Below are 14,327 nucleotides of genomic sequence, written 5' to 3' on the forward strand. Positions count from 1 at the left end.
AACATCTAAAAACCAGTATATTTTTACATCGATAAATAATAATCAATAGTTCTTTAACCCTGTGCTAGACGTAGCAACCCCCATCCAATTTTAAAAGAGATCAGGGGCCAAATGACCTAAGATTTGGGAATTTTAATTATTTACACAACACAATTTTTTCGTTTGTAGAAGCACACCTCCTCCAGTATTTATGTATTTTCGTAATTTGCGTTACTTATCGATTAGAATTAACCTGCACTGCATATGCGCACCCCTCTACCAACGATCTAAGAAGAATCGAACAAGAAAAGTTACCGTCGTACAACCATCAATAAAAATGAGCGTGTTTGTTAAGAAAGAGCACATCATTTTCGTCGTACTTATTTGTACCACATCGTAAATGCTTCGTCGATAGCATCGCCTACGTCAAAGCAGAATCGTTGCTTTCGTTGTGTAACCAGCCCGTGTAATCTACGTTATCGCTACTACAAAGCAATCAACGCCATCACCCACATCGTCTACCGCCTTCGTTTGTTTATTTGCATCTTCTTCTCAGGAGATCAAGTTTGAAACCGAAATTTCGTAATTATTCCAATTTCTAGTACATGTGCCGTATCAACAGCTTACATCTGAAAATCGATTTCTTCGGACTGCCACTAGCCGCCTTCAAACGTACTGGGAATTCACTGTTGATCCAATAAACAAGTTTTTCGCTATCTCTCCTACACGTCGATCTTGTCCTTCGTTTTATTGATTTATGTTGTGTATTTTATTGTGTATCACTATAATTTTAATTTGTATGCAAAATGCCTTGTAGCGTTAATAAAATTATTATTATTATTATCAATAGCCAAATCAAGATTTATGATATTTGTATTTTTAATCAATAAACACGTTATTTATTCGGGTCGATATTCTTTCAACGTCCCTCTTATACAAAGGCGTAGTAAGCAATTAAATTTCATGTACAGTCCATTATAAATATCGAAGCTTGTACGCAACAGGTCTAAAAAAAAGTTTGTTTGGACCACAATAAATAAGTAAAAAAATTTTGTATTATAATTCATTGAAATTACCTTATTTACACTACAAATAGTGGAGACTGGTCTTAAAATAGAATTTTACAGCAAAGTAAACTAAATTTCAGTAAATTTATATGTTATATAATATTTAAACATGTACCTATTTTGTATTTTAATTCTTAAATGTATAGGAATATTTAGATAAATTTCTTTGACATTTTGTAATGTATAGACTAAATAAACAATTAACCTTTGAAGTGATTTGAAATTAACCAGGAATATTTTTTATTTCTTTCATGTTTTATGTTTAAATTTTAAAGAAGTGTAATAAAAAATTTCGTTTATTACACGTCCAGAAATGCTTTTTCAGTGCTTGCCTGTTACCTGGACCCCTAATGAGATACTTTCCCGTACTCCCTATATTACCCTTAATAATCCCTCTTGTCAAAAGTCGGGGTGTCTAAATCTCTTTGTATATTGAGGCGTTATTTGAAAGTAGATTAACTCCGCGCCCACATTCCAATATTATGCAACCCTTACCAAGTGAGACATTATTTTAGAGGTCAAAAGATTTTTTGTACAGAACTGCCCAAGAAACTAAATTTAGATGATCTGTTAAAAGTAAAGGAAGAACTTTCATTAATGTTTGTACTCCGTGGCAACGGAGAACAGTTTTTTCTCTTCATTCGATGGTGTACTTGGTGGACGTTTGTAATTATCAGAAACAGCAAGTACATCTGAGGGAGGAAATTTTCAGAAATTGTTGAAAGATAATCCTTCTATTTTATAACATATTATGTTAAATTGACATTTTAATAGGTTTGAATGAGTCGCTCTTTAACCGTAAGGGTAGCTAAAGTGAAACAGATGATTCATGATTCTAATGACATTTGTCCTTATTTCAAATGTGACGCGAAGCACTATTTAGTGTCAAAATGCTCCTGACAACATTCTTTCCGCGGCAGTTTCTAATCTTGTGCAACGAGTCGGGGACTAGCAGACACTTTTTTGTGCCCAAATCTTGAATATACAACAATTTCTATATGGCTTCCTCAGCTCTTACTTCAACCGGTTTTCATAATCAAGCCCACCGAAAGTGTTTCAACCAATATTTTACACACACTCGAAAATAAGATGAGTTGGGTATTGTAAGTACACCTGCATCTTCTTTCATCGATAACTTCGCTCGATGCCCAAAGTTAAGTTCGTTTATTTTCCAAAACAAACATACTGTCAAAACTGCCAAATATTGTAGAGCCGTACAGAATTACGTCAAAGTAACTATTACATTAAGCCTTTATAAAGACTAAGCATGTTATTTGGCAACAATTTGTACAGTATGACATCATTATCATATATTACTTTGAAAGAACACTCTCATATAAGCCCCGTATTCGTGTTTACAAAATGAATAATTTATACAATTGCCGTACCCTAGTATAACATAAAAAATGTTGGTATGCCCCCAGTACCCTCAAGAGGGTAAATCTCCGTCTCACATGGTTCACATCTTTCATACACATAGTAACACAAATTAATTAATGCCCATTAACACACAATTTGCCATATATTCCTGGTTAGTAATTTACCTAGGGAAGGTTGACATGTATGATGTAATTAGTACCTAAAACGTAAATAACAATGTTTTTTGGCGAGAAAAATCTATATGATCTTATATGTAAATATAGATCTAAATATAACGACTTATAATACTAAGCAAGTGTAACTATTGTCGATGTAGGCGCAGTATAAAATGTAAATTTCAAAATTACTATGCAGAATTTATAAGAAATACGAGAAAGATTTGCCTTCGTATATATAAATGGAATTATTATGATTTTAAATAACAAATGGCTCTGTGTTCATTTCTCTCTGTAATTTAAAAAATATTCTTTGTTCTGACGAAAGTTTGCGTCCACTTCCCGTTAAATAAAAGCTTTCTATTTAATTAGGATGCTCCGAAGATGTTTTTATCAAATTTATCACTTTTATTAGAAATGAAGCACTTATTTTGCAGAAACGAACTCATTTTCTCTTGATACATGGGTTGTGTTGCAGTTTTTATCTTTTATGCTCGGTGTTATTATTATTATTTTGGTTTTCGGTGGTGATCACAATTCACAATGTCATCTGCGCATGCACATGCTGCGATTTATATTCTTGCCATGTTTTTGTGCAACTTTTCTCTATCGTACTGTTGCACTGTTTAATTATGCAGTCCATAAGTAAATAATAGGGGGCTCATGCCTCCTCCCTGCCTTAGGCAGTTAGGCCTCCCTTGGTCTTAAACATTTCCGATTTTAGACTTCCCTTTATAACACAATTACTGCTATTTCGGACTTCGGTATCAACTTGTATATTACCCTTATTAATTTTCCGTTTAATCCATTTGCATACAGAATTTCCCAAACTTTCTTATTGCTATGCTTTATTAAATATCTCCAGTAGCATTTTTATTCCTTTAACCTCTAGAATTTTAGCATTTCACTGGTTATTTTATCATGTCCAGGTGCCTTTCCCAGTTTTATTTTAGCTATTGCATCTATCATTTCATTTGGTGTGATTGACATTTCTTCACCATCCTTTTCTGCTACTACCTTTGGATTTCGAGTTTCTTCTTTTCTTAATGTGTTTATAATATTATAAAAAAGTTTCTGGTTCCCGTTACTTCCTTCCTTTATTTCCTCGCCAAAATTTTCATATCGCTTCATACAATAAGGGTTTCCATAAAATTCAATTATAAAATATAGGCAGGAAATTAACAATGAGAACTCTAAGGATTTTCTTATTTTATTATCTCGCACCAATGTAAAAAGTTTGCAAGGCAATGCCCAATCAACGAATTAATTTAAAATAAGCCAATTCCAGTGTGTTGGAATTTTTTATACACATACAAAAACAGAAAAATTTCAATCACAGCCTCACAACAAAAACATTTTACATCTTTCTTTCTGGGTTATTGTTTTCTCGTAATGAATTTTTGCTTCGTTCGTAATAACGCGAAAATAGTGTAAGATAATAAACGTACAATAATAATTGCAGGTAAATTTATTTATATATAAAATTATGTAAGGCAGACAATCTAGAACTTTGAAGTGGATGTCGGACAGCGCTGAGAGTATCAAACAGCACTTGCCTGGGAATTAGTGTCCGTTTCAGATTATATAGGTCGATGTAAAGGGCTGTTAGCCCTTACTGCATTAGATTAACTTAATCGCCTACATATACTTTCCTTTTGCGATAAACCCTTAAATTTATTATTCCTGTACAATTATTCAGTTATTTCCTAATTCCTTCTTTCTTCCAGCCATAATAAATTAGTTGAATAAAAAATGTTTTAATCAAAATACGAAGGCGATAAATCGCGTTAGTTGAAAGGGATGTCGAATGACTAAAACTGTACGCGCGTACTACAGAAAGCTTTGTTCCGGAAATAATACTTTAATGGCCTAATGTGGTTATAAATTGGGTGTGAAGCTTCTACCCACTAATACAGATCTCGATAATACATTACTTCCGACTCTAACAGATAACGAATTCCAACGTAGCGAATAGAGCATTTCCATAAATTACTAAAAAAATATTACTTTCAGTCGATCTACATTTGGATTATAATTTAACAAAATTTGTCAAAATTTTATGAAATCACACTCTATCGGTGCTAAGGTGAATAGGGCTGATGGATTGCAATAATTCATCTTTGTACAAATACTTTCAAATTATATATTCTTACCAACGATATCCGTGAAAGCTTTTAAAACGTCACGGAAAGCAATACTGAGGCTGTTTTTATTCCCTTGACAGTTACTACGAGCTTTCATTATTTTGTGAAAAATGTAAATACAACTAAGAATGATCTGCTCCGGGAGGATTATTCATTCATTCCATGTTTCGCGTGGAACATACATCTGAACTGTCACTCTATGCACATACTTAGAAGAGGATATGTCCTATTTTGCAGGATTACGGACACAATATGAGTAGGTACCTCCTTTCAATCGACGCAATTGCGAAGTCATGAGGTTTAGAAATTTACAGAGGTTGCAAATTCTGATCGGTATCAGTTATTGCCGGTTCTGCGTTATTGCATGCAACAACCGCATTTCTGTATAGAGAATTGCATACCTAGGTTATATTCTAATGAGTATATATGTGCATTGTGCATGTTCTTTTTGCCTTTACATACAAACGTTGTATTAATGGTCACAGAAGTCCAGAATTTGTGATCTTTAGGACAGTAAGTTATGTTATTGCGATTTCGGATTATGATAAAAAAAACTGTAGAAATAAATAGAATGTGTGTAAAAATTAACAGAATGTATATCAAAACCGAAATTTCTAAATTCCGCATAAACAAAAGAAATGTAAATAATAGTCTCCTAAGAAGGGTTGAAGGGTCGCCTAAGAAACGACATCAAGATTCGCAATTTGCACAGGTAAAAAACAACGATATGGGTTTTGAGTTAAATCCAGTCGAATTACAGGGAAGTCAAGGTTTCAAAAACATTCCCCCAAAAAATAGTAAAAGTTCAAATTCGCTTTCGTAATCTTCCCACATTTATAAATGGGGTAATTGTTTTCAGAAAAGGGGCGCCATGTAAAAAAGTTTGGGAACCACTGACCTAAGGGATTTCTGCAAATAAAACTAAAACTGTAATCAAATTAAGTAAATGTGAGTGCGTAAGCAAAACGCAATTCTTGGACCATAGACCAGCAAGTAAACCGACAATGGGAGCAATTGTCCATTCAATCTTCAATTTCCACCCGGAAAATTGTCGTCCGTCGATTCCCATAGCTTTTTAAAAGTTTGAGATGATGCCTGACGAACGCGTGGAGCAGTTAAAAAAAATTGATTTCTTAACAAAAAATTTGTTCACAAAAAAATGTGTGTACAAATTAGGCCTTAATTTATACGTTACAATTCTTTTTATTCATTCTGAGAATTGCCCATTTTTAGTTAAAAAATTGTGTAAATAATATATAAATTGTTTAAACAATGAAAATCGAACTTGGGTTAAAATTGGTCTTGAATTGTTAGTTTTTGATGCAACTTACAAAATTTCAATCGGGAAAAAAGGGGTGCTAGGTCGACACCCGGTTAGCAATCGGTTTTCCGGCGGAACTAAGCGGGTACAAATTCTAATTTTGTAAGTACAAATTAGACTTTAATTAATCCTAAATATAGACTTGGGAAAAGCTGGCGGGTCAACTTTATCAACCTAAAAATGCATGTGGCAAATGCCGTGGAAAACCATTCCTTCTCTCAAGACGGATTATTGGCGTACTATGAAATATGCGCATTTTGTGCAGAAACCAAATTGGCCTAGCAGTTTCTTCTACCCACACACACCCTCCCAACCCCTCCTCTATTTTGTTGCAAGAACAAATCTGTCGAAAAAACTAATAGGAGCGCAAGTGTGGGGCTCTAAGTGATGTATTTTAATGCGGCCTTTCGAGAGCTTTCTAACAACTGGCCGCATGACATACCTATGATTAATGGTATCAACGGCTGTATGGAGATGATATTTGGCTCTCGGAATAATTTCGCTCTTCTAGGTTTTGCCTCGAAGACGATTCGCTTAAAAAGGTACGACTCGACTCACAACTAGCGCAGTTTCGGCGTCTGAGGCGTCTCTTTTCAACATACATTTCTGTATGGATTTCGTTGAACTCAAAGCATCAAAATTAATTTTTAACATTGGATTAGAATGGTGCTGGTTCATGTTTCACAAGCGCCATTAAAAAATAATCCTCGTAAATCGTTACTAAACTTGCTATTTATATAAAACATCAACAGGTTTCAACGCAAAATTATACGATCGATTGAACGATAGGTGTAAAATTTCAATTCCATAAACCCTCGAAAATAATTTACTGGCACATCTCGATTCCAGCTAAAGCACATCAGTTATGTGCTACTTTCCAAATGATGGAGTACGGTGTCTCAATAAATATTGAATCTTACGGAATGATTAATCTCTAGTACTGGGCTACAGGCATCTGTTTTTCGAAAGAGCTGCTGAAATATACACCACTAAAGTATCAACTTGCAGGTCATTATCACAATTATTCTCCTGCATTTGTAATACTTTAAACAAGTACATAGTAAAAGTCCAATTGGGACATAATAGCAGCTCGCAAGATTTCCATTATACCAAAGCGCTAAATGTATTGTAACCGCAAACGAAAAGTGCCACTTCCACTCCATTATTAGCACAATGATATAATTACAACTTAAAAAGTAATTTCTGAACTATGCCATTTCAATTGCATCTTATTCCAACCTCCCATTTTCTAGAGCGCTTTCGCTCCGCTTTACGGCACGCATATCCCAATTACGTAAACTCCCGAAATTTGATTGTATTTCCTCCCTTCAAAGGCAAGATTAGTTAACACAGTTCCTTAATCTTCTCCTTTGGTTCGTAATATGCAAATTATAATACAATGTATGTTGCTCGAGTTCGCCAAATGGAACGTAATAATTCCCATTCCATTGTGTCAATCCATGCGCGATGATAACATTGAACGAAAATTGAGCAAATCAATGAGTTATTGTCGTGTTATCATCTAAACTAATAATAACCGCAATTTTGTAAATGATAAAAATTTACTGGTATTTGTTATTTATAACACGAGAACTACCCCTTAGGACATTAGCAACGAGTGTTTCAATTGCACATTATGGCACGCCACTATATCTCCGGTGGGAAATGAATTTTATAATGTAATTAAATTTTAAAAATATTAACCTGCGGTTGCTTTTAACGCAATTAAACTGGGCAAATATGCGTGGATAGTCAACAAGAAGTTGCTGAAATGATATAGAATTTCGAAAATTAAAACCAACGGTTTACCGAAAATAACGAACGCGATGCAATAATTTTAAAGGCGTGTTTCCAAATTGTATTTTAAGCTCAAGCGAGTCTCATAGGAGATTTATAGGAGGAAACCGCTTTCTATTGATGACACAATGGCAGACTGATAGAAGTGTCCTGCAGCGACGCAGTTGCCATTTGAGATAGAAGTTAACGAAATGAAAGCTTTAGATCTTTACAAATTTGTCAATCTAAAGCTCTATGAACAATTGAACATTATTGCAAAGTGATGTGCAGCTTAATTTTAAGGTAAGTACACATAAGGTGAACAATGGAACAATAACTTCCATTATGCCACACAAGCAACAAGCGTTGAGTGAAGGATTAGTCACCCAACGGGTATAGGTAAATATTAACACCATTACAATGTTATTTAAGGGTTGCGTAAGACTCCGTTGTCCCGTTTCTTCATTTTTTCTACTAATTTGTTAATTCTTTAATGGCATCTTATACCTCTTTGTCTTCCCTACATCGAAATTCAGCCTTAATTTTTAATTTAATGTATTACAAATTAATATTTATTAATAATTAAAATTTTGTTTATTGACGGATTTAATAATCGCAGGGAATTTTCTGAATTCAAACAGTACAGGAATGGTATAGGAACGTAGTGAATCCTTCCAACGTGTTTTGAACGAAGTTCCTCTTCATCTTATATTCCGTATGAATAACATCAATGATAAAGTTGACTTCCTCAGCGGTTGCCTACTGGATGTTGTTTGATGAGTTTGCACCTATGCACTAAATGCACTATGCACTAAATGACAAAGAGATTCGCTCTTTGGGTAACTGATCCAGGATCCAGTAAAAGTAATGGTGAAGCTTCGAGATAAAGCTAGAAGAAATATTGCTACAAATCTCTATGTAATCGGACATCTAAAGCGATTATTGTTGAGAAAAAAAGCGCAATTTAATTACTCATGCTTTCTCAATGTTTCACCGAAAGGCTCCATGAAGCGCCTGAAAAGTTTAGATATTACTCTCTCCAGGTCACAGCCCACCTTATGTCGATCTACAATCTATGTTTCTCTTAAGATGCGGGTGACTTCCGGCCGGAATAGGATCGTGCCAATGGCGAATGAAAAGCCTTTTCGCTTCGGTCCAGGAAAGTTCGTTTCTTAGCAACGGGCTAAAATACTGGAGTGACGTATTTTGAGGTCTGAACTAACAATTTGCTCCCAGAAAGTAGGCATTATCGAGGGATTTCTAAAAAACGTTTTTTGTGAAAAAGAACGCGTCATTGTGCGTTCACGTGTCTGTCTTCCGCGAACCGTAAGTGCCCACGCCGTTCACGATTTACCGCCAACGCAAAGAAAAGCAGAAGTATAATTTGCACTTACGTAAGTGTTAATAAAGTCATATGCACGGCCATGACACCCTCCCCCCCCCCCCAGACCGGATATGGTGGAAAAGAAATTTCAAAATTTCGGTACAAAACTTAACAGTGAAAAATTCAGAAGCAGAAAAGTTTCACTTACGGCAAGCAAAATAGGAAAAGGTTAAGTTAAAATCCGAACTTTGCGGAAGTGGAATAAGGAATTTCCAAGTCCTCGCTGTATTCAGTACTAAAGCGGCGCAAATTAATTCAAATTTTAATTAATTACTCGGCCTAAGATGGACATCGGACTTTTAAGCGCGTTCATTTTGATATAACTCTGGAAGCCGTTTGCCAGTTTTTCTACAACTCCTTAAAACGTCATTGATTAACAATGCGTACCCAATTAAGCGCATTTTAGCTTCAATACTCATTAATCCAGTCAACACCTGTAGTAGTCTAATTGGAAGTTTCCGGCGGCGCAACAAAAATGTTGTCATTATCTACAGCCCGGCATGTCTGTAAGACTGATAACGTGTAAACAACTCGATTTGAAACTCGTTTCTATCCTGGTTTTTGGTTATTATGGAAATCTAAAATGCTTAACAATTAATTAACGGCGCCGAAATATCAAAATATGAATTGACTCATGACTCCCTTCTTCCCCGGCAAGAGAGCGTTCGGTAGCGGTAGGAATAATTTAAATATTCCTACCGGAACGGTTTGAATCCTGATAAATTCATTACAAAACTTACGTGCGTACACAGACAACTCACTCTTCGAGCAAATAATTAACTTCAGAAACCCGAAAGGCCAAACTTTCAACGCTTCTCGATACCGGGTGTTCAGCAAAGCTGGACAACTTCACAAATGTACGGTACGGTCATAACTTCGGGACGCAAAACGGCTGCTTCGTTACAATAAATTGCTGGATTGCTCGACCGGCCTTGGATTCGGAGGCACAATATTGCTTCTCCGGTATAAAAGCATTTCAATTATCGACACTTGGGGGACAAGGTAAGTCCTACCGCAGCCTTCGCCAGGAATTTGTTGATGTCACGCGCATGAATGGTGCATCAGCAGAATTGCTCAACTTTCCTGTACACCATCAGATTCATGCGTCTGACCTCTCAGTCTTCCACGAAGACTTGCCGACCCTCGCTTAGCTCCTACTGAAGATGAATTTAAGCGACTCTTGAGCTTAGGTATCCTACGATCTTCTTCAGGCCAATAGGCAAGTCCACTCCACCTGATGCCAAAGTCTAATGGTACGTGGCGTGTTACGGGCGATGATACGCGTCTTAATGCCTGCACAACGCCCCTTCGTTGAGAATGTGCTCCAAGATGGCAGTAAAAAGGTTTTTTCAGTAAGTGATCTGGAAAATGCTTTCTGTCAGATCCCCATCTCCCCGGAGAGTGTCCCAAAGACTGCGGTTGCAACGCCCCTTTTCGAATTCACCCCATCGCCTATGGGGCAACGCAACGCAGCTTAGTCCCCGCAAACGAGCAATGGACCATTTGCTCCGTGACTTGCCTCTCCCTAAGGCCTACTTTGACATGATTGTTAGGTACTTCACCCAACCACGAGCAACATCAGCAACATCTCCGCAAGTTCTTTCAGGTCCTTCGCCAATCCAAACCGCTTTCAATCCCTACCACACAAAGTCCAGGAAAGTAAATTTTCCCCGTCCGCAGACTACGGAGCTGCGCCCAATTTATGGGTCTGCTAAATTGTTATCGAAAGTGCGTCCCGGATCTTCATAGGCGGAAGCCGCATTTTCCTACAGCAAGTAAGCCATCGCTGAAGCTGCTTCGACCACTTTCTGCTGACGCGCCATTAGCTAAGGACAGATGCATCCGACAGGCCATTGGCGCTGCTTCTGGGCAGAAAAATCAACAGGAACGTGGGAGACCTTTGGCTTTTTTTCTTTAAGAAATTATCTGGTACGGAGTAGTTATTTGTACAACTAGTTTTGAAAGTGATACTTTTTTTCATGAATTTGCAGTTTGATTAATGAGGGCGAAGCCAAAGTTAATCATGTAAATTCATGGAAAAATGACACTTTCAACACGTGTTGTACACGAAATTTTTTTGCATAATTTTGCAATTTTGCATAAAATTTTTTTCCATAATAACCCACAATTGAATAATTTTATTGACATTCGCGATTAGCTGTCACTCAAAAATGGATGCTATTGTTCATAGACAGGACTAAACTCCATGGAAACGCATAGTAAAAATCGTGAAAAGAAGTACCATTTTCCATACGATTTTTCGTTAAAAAAGTCTGATAATTTCATCACTATGTAAAAAAGGTCTTATAGGACTGTGATTTTTACGAACTATTCCATAATTTTGTTCCTTAGCTCACCAGTACGTATACAACAAATTCTCCCTATTTTCGTTGGCCGCCTAAGAATTACAGTGACATTTTTTTCGAATTTTCCACAACTAATTTTAGATTTGTGATGTTCAAAAACCGCAGATATCAAATTTCGTCGAAATCAGAATTTTTTCGCATCAGTTTGTGGTAGGAATTTTGAAACAATTTTTGCAAAATCGGAAAGGATTACCCCAAAACTTATTCAAAGACGTCCGCCAATCTTTGTAACTGAGAAAAAAGTTTAAGAAGAAATGCAAATTTCACCACGTCTTTGAGGATGGCTTCCAAACGAAACACGTTGAACTCTAAGTTTATTTGGAAAATTGCTTGTTTTGATCCACTCTAGTTATATGTAACGCCCTGTACAACATATCAAATTCTTTATTTTTCATAAAATAAATCTACTTAAAAATGTAGTTTTCAGGTTTTCTTACTTACGCATTGTTATTATTATATTATCGTTGGCCTTAGGAATACACATTTTCAATTAATTGCTGCAATTTATGCTCCATAATATCATCTTCAATAGGAGCTTCAGGTTCACGCTTAAGTTGGGCAAGTTTTGGGTAAACCACTGTAGTGCAATAAACATGGCACTGATTAAGATATTCCTTCCATCAACTTGACGACGCCCTTACTCCGTTTGGCAATGGTGTTGCTTGTAGCTTTGACGACAAAGCACAAAGGCAGTTTTGAAAGACCTTATTCAGATAATTGGCGCGTGACTTTTTTTGTATAACTGCATTAGCACAATCGTAAGTAAAGATTTATTAATGACACATAGTGAGAAACACGGAGAATGTGTTCTTTATTTAGCACAAAGATTTTAATTATTCAGTAAGCAGCAACTAAAAACCAACCGATATTTTAAGGAAACTTCTTTAATTTGTTTTACGAAATCTTTAGGATATGTAATCCAATAATCCCAAAACGTATAGGATGAAGTGACAAAGACGATATGGGAGCTTTTGTATCTAAATGCGGAGCTTTCAGTTTCCCTCGCATTTTATTGTGACCGAATACGTTTATTTTAAAATTTATTGCCTTAAAATTATTCCACCCCCATAGTCAAGAGACAGTGCATTTTCCTTGCCACATCAACTTTCCCCCAAAATGGAAGTATAATTCGATTGAAAAGGGCAGGTATTATTCACTGTTATTAATTATGCCAGTACCTCATTCGGAGTAGCAAAACAAATCTGCTTTCATGTGTTTCAAAATCAAAAGCAACAAATTATGTCCTTATTACAAATGAGAGCATTAATTTGATAAATTTCCTGTTTCCTATTCTACTTTTAGAAACGTGGTGAAATCACAGCGGCGTTTCCGTGACAATGAAGCAGGAACCTCAGATATTTCAGTAACTTATTATATGCGCTGTGATTATAAATCATCCCATTTTGAGTTAGCTCATTGTTGACTAATGAAAACGAAATTCCTGTTATCCATATGAGAAAATCGAGGCGAGCGCTAATGGCAGCTAAAACATTTTATGAAATTGTACCGAAGACTATTACGCAATACATGTGTCGCCCTATTATATTCAGATTTCATCGTGGCCTTTTCAACTTCACTCCAAGCGCTGATCGCCTCATTCATTCTGACAAAAGTACCGATTGTGGTGCTCGTAGATGAAAAGGGAATCTAATGAGTGATGAGACTTTTTATACGTTCAAAAGAAAATCACAAAAGTCAATAAGTAAATCCATCATTGTCCGTTAAAGGCGGATTATTTTTTTAAGTGCGTCAACTTCACTTTATGTACGTTGTAAGTGGTTGTCAAGTTTTATTTTTACACCTCCACTCTTTTTTACTCTTAAATGGCACTCAATTGCTGTTTAACGTACTACTTGTTCGTATCTATTATGCAATATTATAAAGAAACAAAGTCAAGTTAGATTACGTAAAATGTCAGTTTCAATAGGTTAGTATACATTTGCTCCACAGGCTTAGCGGTACTTACTCGTCTACATTGTATTTTAATGGATTGAGGTTTCTCAAGAGCTACTGAATTCTGAAGTTATCTAGCAAAGTATGTTTTGAGTCACGCCAGCATCCAGTAATCAATTAACTAAAGCACGCGAGGATGTTGTAGCACGTGCACATACAAACCATTGCAATATATTTATTAAAGCTTTTTAATTACGGGTATGCTTTAGAAAAATACGGGAAGAATTGGAAAAAATCTCAAAATGTGGATTATTACAATTAATTTAACACAAAATGGTGGTCTACTTGCAGATCAAACTTTTGGTAGGTAAGTTACATAGAGTAATGATGTAATCTCGTTAGTAAGCGAAGGGCAGGGATGTACAAATAAACAATTGCATGTAATCTACTGTAGAAAGAAACTGTCGTTGCCTTTTCTTCACAACTTACAGTGAGAGCGAAGATACGAATTATTCACGATCCTTCCAATTCGGTTATTCCGCTTTTTCTAATTGGATTTTGAAAAATCTATTCCTACGCGCTTTGCTAACTTCTTCAGATGCTCTGGATTTTATCATTTCTTCAGATTCCTTATTATATTTTGTTCCTTTGCATCTTTACCTTCGCGTTTTTTAGTTTCTTGACACTCTTCTGACGCTTCAAATACTATTTAGTCTTAGGATTCTTTATATTATTTGCATTTTTTTGAATTTTTAGTATCCTCAGGATTTTTATAAATATTTTTCGATCACTATTTTGAGAACGTGAACGAATGTGTTTTTCATTTATTAATTGCAGGTGCTTCATTCCCATTTACTAACTT

The sequence above is a fragment of the Photinus pyralis genome, unplaced genomic scaffold (assembly GCF_008802855.1).
Source record: "Photinus pyralis isolate 1611_PpyrPB1 unplaced genomic scaffold, Ppyr1.3 Ppyr1.4_LG3b, whole genome shotgun sequence".
Lineage (NCBI taxonomy): Eukaryota > Metazoa > Arthropoda > Insecta > Coleoptera > Lampyridae > Photinus > Photinus pyralis.